Source organism: Homalodisca vitripennis, chromosome 5, assembly GCF_021130785.1.
Source record: "Homalodisca vitripennis isolate AUS2020 chromosome 5, UT_GWSS_2.1, whole genome shotgun sequence".
NCBI classification, from domain to species: domain Eukaryota; kingdom Metazoa; phylum Arthropoda; class Insecta; order Hemiptera; family Cicadellidae; genus Homalodisca; species Homalodisca vitripennis.
Window position 1 is genome coordinate 172,607,453 of NC_060211.1, and position 14,567 is coordinate 172,622,019.

Sequence of the window (14,567 nt, forward strand, 5' to 3'; positions counted from 1 at the left end):
TTTTACAGATTTCTATAGTATTTGTACTAATATATGGCATATATAATATAAGAAACTTGCATGTTTGGACCGAGTAATCAAATGCACTAAATTACTACGACTTTAATAATCGGTTCTAAGACGTGCCGCGATTAAGCAAGCGCCCACCGTTGGATCGATCGCAATTAATATTTCAGAGGGTTTCGTCTTGATTTTAGGGTTGAGTAGAAGGGTCTGGTTCGATTTACATCTCCGATCGTTGGCCCAACGACCCAAACGTTAGCTTAGTTTTAAATAAGAGGATCGTTGGGTCAACGATCAGTGGAGAACAACCAGTGTGAATTTATCACCCTTAAATCGGCATGTTTGAAAGGATAACTGCTTTTAGGACATTTACCATCGTTATATGTTACAAAATATATAATACAACGTTTTCAGGGTTGGAATCTATTCTCTTCGTCAGGTGGGGGGGGGGTAATAATACGTACAAAAATAAAGAACAGAAAGAAGAAAAGAATAGAACAGAAAAGGGTTCAAACATACCCGAAAGCTGCTTGGAGTCCAGTCCAGGCGTTGTCACTGCACAAGATGCGAGTCACGATCACGAGAATCACACGTTACACCCGCTCAGGCGAAAGTGGGATACTAACTATAACAAAATAAATATAACCAAAGAATCAACATGTTTGTTTTCACATGACTCTGGTTTTAAATGAGAGAGCATGAAAATTATTAAGTTGATACTATAAATACTATCAAAATGTGCATCCAGTTGTCACGAAATTGTATTACTTTCCGCAGATGGTTCCGTGGAGGGTTTCTATTCCACTGAATATGTCGCTGAAATAGCCTAAAAACGTACGATTCGTCTCAAAATGAAAAGACAAATTTGTTTTTAAGGTGAAGTAGAAGTCCAATATAATTTTTGGGTGCAATAATCCATTATTAATTTAATTTAGACAGAAATACTGGAAGCTAACAAAAATAGTTATGTTTATAAGTTGTAAAGTTTTACAATTAACGCGTAGTTTATTAGATAGCTGAAAGTTGCGTGAACCAAAATGCAACAAATGTTTGCACGCAACCTCGAAGTGGCCGGTGGTGGCGTCGTGACATGGGTGGGCCTGGGAATTGCCACCACCTTAAGGAAGTTATCGTTTTGACACCTAAAATACCATTTCAAGCGTTGCCTTGAACCGGGATTATACTGAGTAGGACCGTACTCTGACCGGTTTATTCGGAAAATTTTACCGGGGTCCGGGCTCTCGGGGAGGGGGGGGCAGGCCCCACCACATATCTATTTGAAGCGACTGTGTCGACGGACGAGATAGCTCAATCTAACAAGTGTAAAGTTATTATAGGATGAATTTGTAATATCGTTCATTACAATTTAGAAGTAACTGTGGCTATTACTTTTAAAATAATAATCTTACTTTTGGTTTAACAACCTCGATCGTGTTTATTTACACCGTGCATTCAAGCGGAAAACCAATATTATTGCCTGCGATCAAACAAAAATAACTGAACACTTACGTCCGGTCTGACCAGACGAATCATAACTGGAATCAGGGGCGTAGCCAGTGAGGGGGCTCAAGGGGTCCGGACCCCGCCCCCAAAGTTTTAATTTTCAATTTTTAATAAACGATTATTATTATTTAAATAATTCAGTATTACTGACATGTACTGCTTAAAGATCGTTCTTAACAAAGAAACGGGTCAAGAACTTTTTAAGGGACAAAATGGGGTCTCACTCTCTGTCTACTACGGGAAAATATCAGTTGTCTGAACCCCCCTCCAATGTTTTTCCTGGCTACGTTCTTGACTGGAGTATCGGTACAAAAGACGAATTATGTTCAATTGAGAATAAAAATAAAATTTAAAAAGCGTAATTTTTATAAAGATTTCTCTCACACTCATTAATATCTAGAAAATAATTTCAATCGGATAACTAATAGACTAATTACCATACATGATCGCTGAATTAATTTAAAACAGTGCTTCAAATGGTACCCAAATAATAAGATATTTTTTCGTACTAATTTTTAGCAACACGTACTGAATCTTACTATTATCAACAAAATTATAAGATGTTGTCAATGGGATAACGATAGGAGGTTGAAGCTGGGTGACGGGGGGCGCGGTGGTGTGACATGGGGGGGCGCAGCCGATATCTTTTCCCGGGCACGCCCAAAGCTGAATACGGCCCTGAGGCGACTGAAAAAAACATGTTCATAATATAGCCAGTGCACTGAACGTCCGACCGCCACTGAACGTGTTAACCTGCTGTAAAATATAATTGTCAAGCTATAACACCTATTTAAACATGAGATGTAGTATTTAAATGAATTTAACCACCGTTATATTTTGTAAAGGGACAACGTACAAAATGTTTTAGTTTTTGTTACCAGGGCAATTCTGCGAACATCTCGGAGTAACACCACCACTTGCAAATACACCGAAATACATCAGTGGGGCAACGCTTGTCATGCCTCTAAAGTTTTCATATGGCAAAAAAAGGCCATTAGAGTTCTGGACTGCCTAACCTTGAGACAATCATGTAAGGCTAGTTTTAAGAAATTAAAAATTATCACAGCTCCATCCTTATATATCTTAAGTACTTTGCTTCATGTTAAACAGAATATAGACTCCTTTGCTGCTCAAAACTTTAATCATGACCATTTAACTAGAAATAGAAACAACCTTATAACTCCATATGTAAGACTCTCAAAAACTTTAAATAGTCATGTTTATCAACAGCTCATATTGTATAACAAACTACCATTGCCTATTAGAAATCTGCCTTTTAACAAGTTTAAATGTTTTGTATCAGACTGGATTAAAGACCAAGCCTTTTATACTGTGGCAGAGTACAAGGACTACAATTTTTCCGAAATTAGCTAGGCAACTGATTACTATTTTTTATACTATAGCCTATAAGTTCTATAAATTGTAAGATCTTATTATAAGTAACCTAATGATCTCAAAAATGCTGTTTGTCTTCTTGTATTTGACGTATCCAATTACATTGTAAAATGTCTTAAAGGAAATAAATAATATTGTCTATTGTCTATTGTCTATTGTCAGTAAAAAGGAAATAAATCAGTCTGTGGGTAAACTTTGTAATACTTGATATACGTAACACAGTATATCAAAATAACGGCATATATAAACAAATATTGTATACTAAAACCTTCATCTTCCACGTCACAGCCTATCTTATTTGGCAAAATGACAAATCTGCTATCTCAGCCCCTTTACATTCAGAGTGACCCCAATTACTACACAAATTTAATCTAAATTAAAGTGTATTTAATACGTATTTAGCACAAATAATACAAAGTTCGACGTATTTAGAACTGATGCCAAACACACCATCATCCTCGTTGTCATCACATTAATTGTTTATGTCCATGGCTTCATCAGAAGGCGACGAACTCTAAAACAATATTTGACGACATCATTGTTTCTTAGACTTCTTAGCTCGGTTCCTTTTTTTATTATTTTTCAAGGTGGCTGCACTTCTTTTGTAGTTTTATAAGGTACGTTTTTTCTGTTGGTTTGTCCAAAACTTTCATCGCTGCCCTAAGCTAGGTTCTTTTTTAATTGGTTCTTCTCTTTTAACCGACATTTTTTTCTAATCCTGCCTGTTAGTACTGAATAATGGCTTTCCTATATGAAATTTCTTCTATCTTAATAGTTTCGTATTTTGAAATTGGAGAAATCGTCTCCAACGCTTCATAAAACGTAGGCTACTTTCTTATGGACACTGGATTGAATTGGACTTTTCTTTTGGGCTGCTCCGTGCAAACAAGAGGTAACTCCTGACGAACATCAAGCTCCAGGCAAATCATCAGCTCTGTTGATGATTATTTGTGCCTGTGTGGTACAGTGGCTTTTTTATTTGAAATTTCTTCTATCTTAACAGTTGCGTATTTTGAATTTTGGACCAAACAAGTACAGCACATTACATCGAAATTTTAGTAAATAAATGTACTTTGTTTATTATATTACAACCTTAAATATTTTATGTAACTGTACGAGGTAGGTATATACTTTTTACTCATTTGAAGTTTATAAGTATAAGTTTATAAGCAACTTGTTGAAAATTAAACATTTCACTACAAAAAACGAACGAGTTAACCAATAACTACCATTACAGGTAGGCCAAAGAGATTCGAGCGCGCGGCTGGGGCACTACTAGCCATCCACGAAACATTCACCTCACCTACACGCTGCCATTGTGTGATTGATTTAAAAGAACTGAACTATCGGAACACCTTTTATTTGAATATGGTTATATTCAAACGAGACAAATGAATAATTCAGTAAATATTCCAGTTCCTGCCCCTTGGGTCACGAGAATACCGAAGGATGGGCTCTAAGGAAAAGTCCATGTTCTTGGAAAAGACGCCTATCTCCTCCACCCACCAATCCGGCGGCCGGCCGGTATGCGCGCGCAGATCCCTTGGCCCAGCTGTACTCCAGAGTCCAGATAATGTTTCTCAAGTTGTCCGCTAGAGCTCAGATGCTGTCACTGATCACACTGCGTAGGCAGGGTGGCGGTATAACCCCGGGTGGCAACATCCCAGGTTTACCGAATTATTCATATGTCACTACTCAACATCAAGTCGTGTGCATAAAGTGATATGAAAAGTAGCCATTGCACTGCACGGTCTGGGCAATAACTTTCCGCCATCCTCAGCTGTTTCTCGTCTGTTCCAGCAGATTGTCTGTACCTGTGGCGTATATAAAATTTATTTCGGGGGGTGGGAGAGGAGGGGGTTGACTTACTGTGTGGTTTAGGAGATTCAATATCCCCCAAAGATAGGGACCCAAGAATCTTTCCCAATGAAATTTTTGAGCTATGAGGCCTTATAAATGTATTCTAGTTTAAAATAAACTATTAGGTGTAATTTTAATGTTTGCCTGCAAACATTTTGGCCGGGGGGCGAAGCTCCCAGAGCTCCTTCTTTATATACGCCCCTGGTCTGTACCCTTGATTATTTAATACGGTCTGTAACGCTTTGAAAACATTTCCTTTCGGTCTCTTTAGCAGTAACTCAAAAACATCTGATTTCCAGTACTTAAGTAATAAACCAGTAATCACATGTGTAAATAGAAGTGTAATTAATTCATAGTTGCAAGATTGGAGTTTACGTTTCTTTTTGACTGTATTATTTTGAGTAGGGCTAGTGCACTATTCCCTGACTAAGAGCCCAAATCTATCTGCTCGGGTACAAAGCTCCATGCATTATTTTTATCCTATTAAAAAATATCAACTCCTTCTACTATAAGTTTTAACAGTATTATAAGGATTCCGACCAATCCGCTGAAAACCGAGGAAAGAATTTTTGAAAGTTTTAGGATTTAGGCTCTTAGTTTGGATACCAGGAGCTCGCAGTATACCAGTTGTCATTTCCTCTCTTTGTTCTCCTAGGACAAGAAGCTTAGGAATTGTATCTAGTCCTATAAGGACCTTTGCGCTACTTTCAGAGTTAGAGGATATTCCGGATGGGTAAGGTTTGGGGGTAGGGGCCGCCTCCTGTCGAGATCCATGAAGAGAATGTAGGGTGCTTAGGTATCTCAAGCCATGTCCCCTCGGAAGAAGGGGGGCCAGCTCTGAACCAGCCTCTCCAGTCAAAGCAGGCAGGGAGTGGCACGTCCCTTATGTCTAGGCTAGCAAGAGCCTTTAACTCTTTGGGAACAAAATATGGGTATTGGAACAAAAGTTTATGATATTAAGTTTCTTCACTTACCTAACAGTCTGTATTCTGTACATCATGCTATATAGAAATACTCTTCAATAGCACAAATATATTATTATTACCATAATAGTTTTAAGTACAGGGTTTTCAAAAATATAGAATCACTCTAATAATTGTTAAATTATTTATTTTAAATGAGAAATTATGTATACCGAAAAAAAAAGGATTTAACACTTTACTTCTTATATTATATATGTTTCCTAGTGAATGTTTCTTCGTGCGGTCAGAATCCATGTGTTTTATGTACAAAATATAAATATTCAACAAAGTAGCCTTTGTCTTTGACTGTGTCAGACTTTAAAAGAGAACATGGCTTACTCACATATGAGTACTGTGTAGCAGTAAGGTTATGCCGTCAAGTTGGTTCTGAGCGGGGGTTGGTAGATAGCGCCACAATGTTTTTTTTTCAAGATATATTCAATTTAAATCTTCTAGTAATTACCTTATTTTAATGAACTTAATTTAAAACGTTTCTTTCAATTATTGTCTATGTACTCAATGTACATGAGTAATACTCTTCTGTGATATATTCATAATTTTTGTTTCTTTCGTTTGCCGCTATATAGCGATGAGAGCTTTTAATTCAATTCCTTAAATATTTAGTGAATTTCAATTAAGTGGTTTAATTATTGTTATTGTTTGATTTACTCGAGTAAATCAGATTAAATCGTACAAAATCGTTAATGTCCCGAACGCAACAACCTCATTTTTTTGTGCGGTGCGACAGAATTGTGTTTTGTCGTAGTGTCTGTCCCTCCTCCCCCTCCCCGCACTGTTATGACCTATCATCATCTTCACTTTTTGTTGCATCCAATTACGAGTTATGATCAAAATGACAGTCGCAGAGTCCCTATTAAAACTGTTACTACTTAATTAGTTCTGCCTTTCATAGTATGCGAGATTTTTATCGTGCGCACTTAAATGGTCGGGAGCCAGCGGAGGATAATCAGGAGGTTGACTTATGAGTACGGTATGATTTTAATTAGTGACAATTAAGAATAATTGCTGGTTAAATTTCAAGTTATATTCTCAACGCTATATCAACCAGGAGCAAAGTTTTAGCAGTGTACCACTTACACGGTATTCTTGAACCGATGATGGTCTAGTTAAACAGATAATTTGGAAGCCCTCGAAGCAGATCAGAGAGTGTAAGGAAAATTAACTTTAAACAGATACTAACACTTCGCTCTGTACCGATTGTGTTAAATAGTAATTTTGGGGTAACTGGATTACCGGTGGAAGGAGTAGGCCCAGAAGAATGATAAGGACTGGAAAGTACAAAAAAACCTTCTATCAGCGAGGCGCGCATTGCAGATGGGAGAGTTTGATAACGAAATTAATTGAGAGGTGGGGTGAGGTAGACGTGCCGTACCTCCCGTCTCAGTTGATCTGTAGTAGTGGTAACGATATAAAGCCTTTGAAAGCGTTTAGAGTTGTTTTTTGCTAATCGTCATCGAACCTGCAGATGCTTTCAGCAATTTAATTCTCTAACACTGAAAAGAAGTAATTTTAATATCCTCTAACACTGAAAAATATCTTTAATATTCTCTAACACTGAAGAATATCTAATATTCTCTAACACAGAAGAATTTTTATAATACAAATATTGTTGATATTTAAAGTAAAGTAAAGAAATTAGTAACAGAATAAAATTGAATTTGGAAGATAAATTAAAGTGAAGAATTGCCAGATCAGATTAGAGTGTGAAAGTTTTGAATTTTGAAAATTGAATAAAAGACAAGCTGCGAGAACTTTGTACATTTTTTTTAGTGACGAATATATTGCAAGTTTGAACTTAAAAGTCATCAAGAAGTTTTTATTTTAATTTTAAATCCAGTGATTATTTTCAAGAAGAAGTTTTATTTTAGTTTGAACTTTATTAATTTCAGAAGATTTTCGTTTCCTTTTTGAACCTTCACAAAACTTAAATTTCAAAGCTAACCCCTCATGTGCCAGTAAAACGGTACAGCTCTATACTATTTATTTCACACTGTGATTGATAGACATCTTCACGTAATGTATCTTCCTATGTAAAAAGTAAAAAGGTAGAGTAAAGGATGTCTTATTTTACCAAGCGAAGTTAGGGCTAAGAAACCCTCTCTAACACTTAACCTGGAGATCAACGGCTTAAAGGTGACTTCCTAACCACCACCAATGGCCGGGCAGGCGAGCTGCTTGCAAGGACAGGATCGCTCAGCGGCCACCCATCCAAGCAGCAGCCACGCTCGACGTTGCTTGATCTGGTTATCTCGAGATAACCGCTGTATCCGCTACACTGCGCCATTGGCAGATCTGGCTTAGTCTATTACATTGCTATCGAACCAGCCCATTAAGTCTTCAGCAGTGAATTATTTTCTTCCATTTGTTAAAATTAAAGTTAATATTTAAAATCTTTAAATTTGATAGCGGTAGTAATAATGGAATGTTTAAATTAAACATATGTACCGTAACAAACTTGTTGAAGGTGAAACAATATTACAGTGGTAATGTTTTGTCTTTACATGATATTTATATATATATATATATATATATATATATATATATATATATGGAAACAAAAAGTGTATATTTTATGTGTATGAATAAATTAAAATTGCATTAAACTACATTGAAAATTATAAAAATGTTGTTAGTTGTTGCTATACTGTGATTATTTTTTTCAAATGGGCTAATCCACATACACATTGTTGAAGTAAGTGTACATAATATTAGTATGGGGGCCTACTGTAATAATTAATTATTAATAGTGAAATTAGTGAAATAGTGAGTCTCGACGCTCTGCAGTGTGGATGACTTGCATTATTTCCCCACTCCTTATTGGTGAAACCGCTCTGATCTAGATTCACTCCATCTCGCCTTTGCCCATCTATTTCTTTTTTTAGACTGTGATTAAATTATAAACACCAATAACCAATCCTCTCTTTAAATTCAGTATATAATATTTACAGAATTAGGGACATTTATAGGAACTTTATCAGATTATTACTGTAAATAACAGTTGTTGTCCTGTTGGGCCACGTATTAAGTGTAGCATAGGTTCAAAATTCCATATCTTACAATTAATAAAGGTTCATAAAACAAGCAAGCATTCATAAAACATACTATTTTTTTTTTTTTTTTTTGAAGTTCTAAGCAGCTAAAAGAAGACCATTTACCATTTAGACCGTGATATGATCTTACTGTAACTCAATTCTTCAATTACTCAGTGAATACACCAAATAAAAGTAATTGAATGGCTCTACAAAATCCTCCCTTGCGGCGACATCTTATGATCTGTTGCATCGTATCTGTTGATGATGACCAGTTCTTTCTTGTACCAAGAGAAAACTGTGTACAAATTTTTAAGGACCTTTCTATCAAGAGGTACCGCACAGACGAACTGACAGCGGCACAGTTTTAATAAGGTCCTGTCGGGTGCTTAGTAAGTGGTCAGTCATAAATAAAGTATTATGTTCAAAAAATAGATGCCCAACCTTTGAAATGTTTATAGTCAGCTATGTTTTAAATAGACGATGGCCGAAGAATCCAATTCTTGGACTTGAATTTGAGTTAGAGATAGCTCAGGTTCGAATCCTGTCTGTGACCGTTGCACTTTTTATCACTAGCTTTACTGTATCGACGCGCCCCCTTATTCTGTTTGATAAGATCCTCGCACAGGCCAGTGGCCCATGAGAACGGGCAGAATAAGGCTTAAAATGAGATATACCTCTCAACAAAAAACTTTCATTTACCAAGGTCATCTCTCTTGCACGTCCTTTGACATCTTCATCTGCGATTAATAAGCGTGGATCAAATTCTAGAATAAAGTTAATGGATTACGACCCTCAGTACTCAAGTAAGGCTCATGTACCGGAAAGAGGTTGCTTGACGGGGCTCTCTCCATGATCCGGACTTACACGTTCCAGGGTGAAACGAGAAATCGGAGGGAAAAGGTTTTTCTTATTTAGTTCTAAATCGTATAACTCTGTCTTCTCTGGATGTCTAGTAAAATATTTCTGCTCGAACTTTCAAACTGAAGTTGGGATGTGTTTTTAGTATGTAATTCTTAGTCTGGAGTTTGTTTTTGATAAAAGAAGTATTGTGAAGGAAACAGGATTTTCCGGACGTTTGCCATTGTTCAGTGATGCAAAAATGTCAGTAACAGTGCGTTTCGAGATCTGCAATCTGATCTCTTCCTCGGGTGAATAACTAATATAACACATGATTTATATGACTCCTGGTATAATTTGTATATTGTCTCGTAGATTATAGTTGTGTTAGGTACGTAAAGTACCTGAGGAAGAGATCAGATTGCAGATCTCGAAACGTAGTGTTACTGGAATTTTTGTATCACTGAACGATGGAAAGTAATATGTAATGTTAGTGTATGAGTGTAAAATATCAATTTAAATTACTTTTAAATGTAATGATTTATTTATATATGTAGAACTACGAACTACTCAATGTGACAAGGGCTTTTCTGAAAAACAGTGTACTTGAGAAACGCTATTATAAATGGATTTTTACTTATTGATTTCGTTTGGCGATTGATTACGGTTGGGCAGAATATCCCAGGGGTTTTAAGTTTCAACAAATAAATAACCGCTAATGAAAATTATTATTTGCTGAGCGTTAGCGAAGCCTATCACTCGAGGTGCTGGACAAATTCAATTTAATTAGACCTGCCCGCCTATATACCAAACTTAAACAAGCTTTAAATAAAAAAGTGAGTGTTTACAAATATATATTTTGTTTGAATATGTAGGCAAGTGGTTTTATACTAAAACTCTGTTTAATAAAGTTTTATTTTTTAGGGTAGAACTGGCGTAATTTATAGGTCTAGATGTGAATATTTTTAATGACTAAAATGTGTACACGTAACGCAGCTAAGGTGGGAAGGATTAATTCGATGTCTGTGACAGCTTAAGATTCCAGACGCTGCACTAAGACGAACGTGAATTGGAGCTAAACTCAACATTCACATTGTACCAACCTTTCCCACCATAGCTACGTTATGTGTTGCAAACTCGGTTGCTCTGCCGTGCTTAGAGATCGTGCCTAAAACATCGTAGGGCACTCAATTTTGCACCTTATGAGACAATGAGAATACCTCTTCACCTGGATCACAATATATTATATAGTCTAGGTGTATCTGATGGCGAAAAGATCTAAAGGTTTCATTTGAGCTTCTTCGTCGCCGACTTTTTTGGATCTCTTCAGACGAAGATGAATCCAGATTCCAGAAGTCAAGTCTGTGGCAGGTTACATTCCAGACGCTGCAATAATAGGAAGGCGAACTGGAGTTAAATTCAACATTTATACTAAAATATGTATTAAAACCAATCAAGTCTTACATTGTGTAATTATATAATTAATTCCGTATTTTACAAATACAATACAGCAATGCTGTATCTTGTCACATCTTCGCCATGTGATACACCATTGAGTCGGACGAAGAACTCAGAATTGTGCCTACTGATTCTTCAAAAGACCCTGAAAAAGATTTCTACTCTAGACTCTTGTTCAGTGAACTATCCTTGATACACTCATTTTAAAATGAACCGCAGCAATTAAAATCATTTAGGCTGATTTCATTCTTTGCTAATTTTTCACATAAATAAAGAAGCGAACGATGGAGACCTCAGTCTGTATCAGCTGATATAGACGTACAGTTGAAGAACCAACGATGTTCTTCATTATTTACGAACGAAGGAGCAACAGCGTCATAAAACCGTACAAAGATCTTATCAAGGAGTCGCCGACACGCCTTAGAAAGGTTAGAAAGGGCAAGTGAGAAAATTTACGACTCTGCGCATAGCTTGGAGTAAATAGTGACGAAAACCTCGCGTGAACACTATAAATCGGTGAAGAATTACGATGATCTTTTTTATAAACTCGTGTTATGCAGCATTAGAGACCGGTCTGCCAAATCCCGGATTATTGTAATTTCGGCCGGTCGGACGTGGCGGTCGGAGGCGGGGGCGGATGATCGTTACCGTCGGCAGTGAGGCCGAGCCAGGCCAGGGACTTGTCGTGTCGAACAGTTGGTCACACTGGAGCGGTGGGCGGCCTAGCACCTAGCCAGTCACTGCGACTCCGTGACCTGGCGTGAAGGCTTCACGTTAGTGCGTGCATACGTTTCTGTCGGTGTGTCTCTCGTCATCAGTTGGTGTTTGTGTGGTTGACTTCTGTGTTGTTTGTGTTTATGTTGTGCCGTAATTTGTGTCATTCTGTCGTCGCTGCTGGGACTTCAGACTTCTGTGCTACAGCGCGTTCAAGTCTCCAGCATTTCATCTCTAATATGTAGATTCTGTGAGTTATCATTCCGCTTCGTGCACTTTTATCTTTACAGTTCGTTACATTTAAAATATATGTGTGTTTAGAGTATATTTTTACATCAGTTACGCTTTTTATACGGGACGTAATTCGAATATGAGCGCGTTTTAATTGTGCGATACTTCTGTGCTTGTTTAATTTATGGTATGCTTACAAATTACAAATATATCGTTTGTAAAATGATTATTTCTATCCATGACAGATATATAATTGAAATTACACCTGAAAACTTGTAATTAATGAATTAATTTCATGAAACATACAATAATAAACAAACTTATTATGTTTCTATTTTTTTGTATTAATATTATTTTTTTATAGCTTCCATACTTTTTTTGATACTGTTTTGAGAACTTTTATTCAGTGTACTTCAACTAGACTACGTAAACGTAAAAAACCCTCTACTGAAAATCCGAAATTACTAAAAATAGTCTCAAATTTATGTAGTAGCGGTAATAAATAATCAATCGCCGGATAAGACTTGTATTTCCATCAATTATTCAATTACCCGCTGCCTCATTACTAAAAACGTTTCATTTTTTCAGTTTTACGCCATTATTCAAAGCTTCGAAATAAAAAGATTCTATGAATGTATTCAGAATTAATAAGGATACTAAATCAGTTAGTTTTTATTTTATCACGATTTATCATTTAATGATAAGGATCTTCTAGATGTCTATTATTACTTCAATAAGTAATCAAATTTTCAATATTGTTTTCTAAATTCATTTTATAAAAATGTGTATCTTATTGTGTTTGCTCTTATAGTTTCTCCGTGGACAAATCATACTAATACATCGATGCAGTAGTGTTACTACTAGCTTGGTATTCGTAACTATTCCTTACAAGTGAATTTTAAATTGAAATTTTTGTGAAATCGTGCAGCATACATGTGACTACTCAAAAGTGTTAATGGCAATTTAAACTGTAAATTTGTTGAAATACAAACATACGAAGGCATAGCAGGTTTTCAAACGTTTGCTATTGTTACTTTTTAGAAAACTAGAACATTTTACGTTTCGTGAATAGGAATCTAATCTCTTCTTCAGGTGCAAAACAAACCTTAAAATATGGGGTTAAGAAAGCACAAACTGTGAAAAATAATCAATAAATGGACTTTGAGGCACGTGCTTGGTTTATTGCACAACTCGTCAAGTTTGCCTTTAGTTCGTCGTCAAAAATCGATTATTTTCTATTTTTGTGATTGCTTAATTCATTTATGAAGCCTTTTTGACAACTGAAGAAGAGGATAGATTCCATTCTTTGAAACGTAGTGTTCTATCTTTGTGATACATAACGATAGCAAATGTTCGAAATTCCGGTTACACACGCACATTGAACAACACAACAAAATTTGATTTATCAATAGAACCACGATTGCTGTAAATGATGGTACAACAGTGAATTTCATTCTATATATTGATTCTAAGTAGGTCATATATAAAACGTTCTCCATTACATTTAAGGACGAAGGTGCTTCTCTTGCGAAAGGTTATTGTAATAAATATGCGGTCTGATATTCATCATTTAATGTAATCAATGTGAATGTTGCTTTGCTCCAGTTCACCTTTCTCTTAGTGGAGCGTCTGAAATCTGACGTTGTCACAGACTTGGAAATTTGATTAATGTCCGTCTGAATAGATAAATAAAGTCGGTGACGAAAAAGCTCGAAGTCTCATCATTTCGACACTGAAGTTGAAAAAGTGGAGCTAAACTCAACATTCACATTGAATCAACCCTTCCCACCATAGCTACGTTGTGAAAACGGTTGGCGTCCAAAGTGGTGTTTATTAGTGCAAATTGTTTGCAATTAAAAAAATATATTTAATGAGCAAACCACTAAAGCTGTAATCTAGCAATACTGCGGTGGCAGTAGTACTTCCTCTAATCGGTCAATAAAGAAATCTACCAAGCTAATCAGTGCAGTGGTTGTAGACTTGCCTGCCAAGAACCCATGATGCTGAGTTGAAAGAAGTTTGTTAGACATTACATAGTTAATGTTATTTTTTTCAATGATCTTAGAAAATGTCGGTATCAGAGAGATTGGTCGATAATTTGATAGTTGAGTGGGTGGACCCTGCTTGAACTTTGGGTAAACCTTTACCAACTTTAAAGCAGTTTGAAAGGTTCCTGAAAGATGGGATTTGTTTATTATATCTACTAGAGGGTTAATCAGTTCTTCATTATAGGTTTTCAGTAACTTGGCAGAGATTCCATTGTATCCTGAAGATGTCTTTGGTTTTAAGCCATTTATAACCTTGGATACATCTAGACTGTTTGTGGGATGGAGGATGAGTGTAGGAACGTTAGGTCTGTCCATGGGTATTAAATAAATAAATAAAAATGCCTTTATTTACAAGCGTTTCTCAGTACAGTTACTGTTTTTCAGAACAACTCAAGTCACTGAATGCCTTAAAAACTAAATAACAAAAACTAAACTAAACTTAATTTAAACAGGTACAATAAAATCTAGTGGCTAATTTAAAATAATGCAGTGGTAAAAACTGT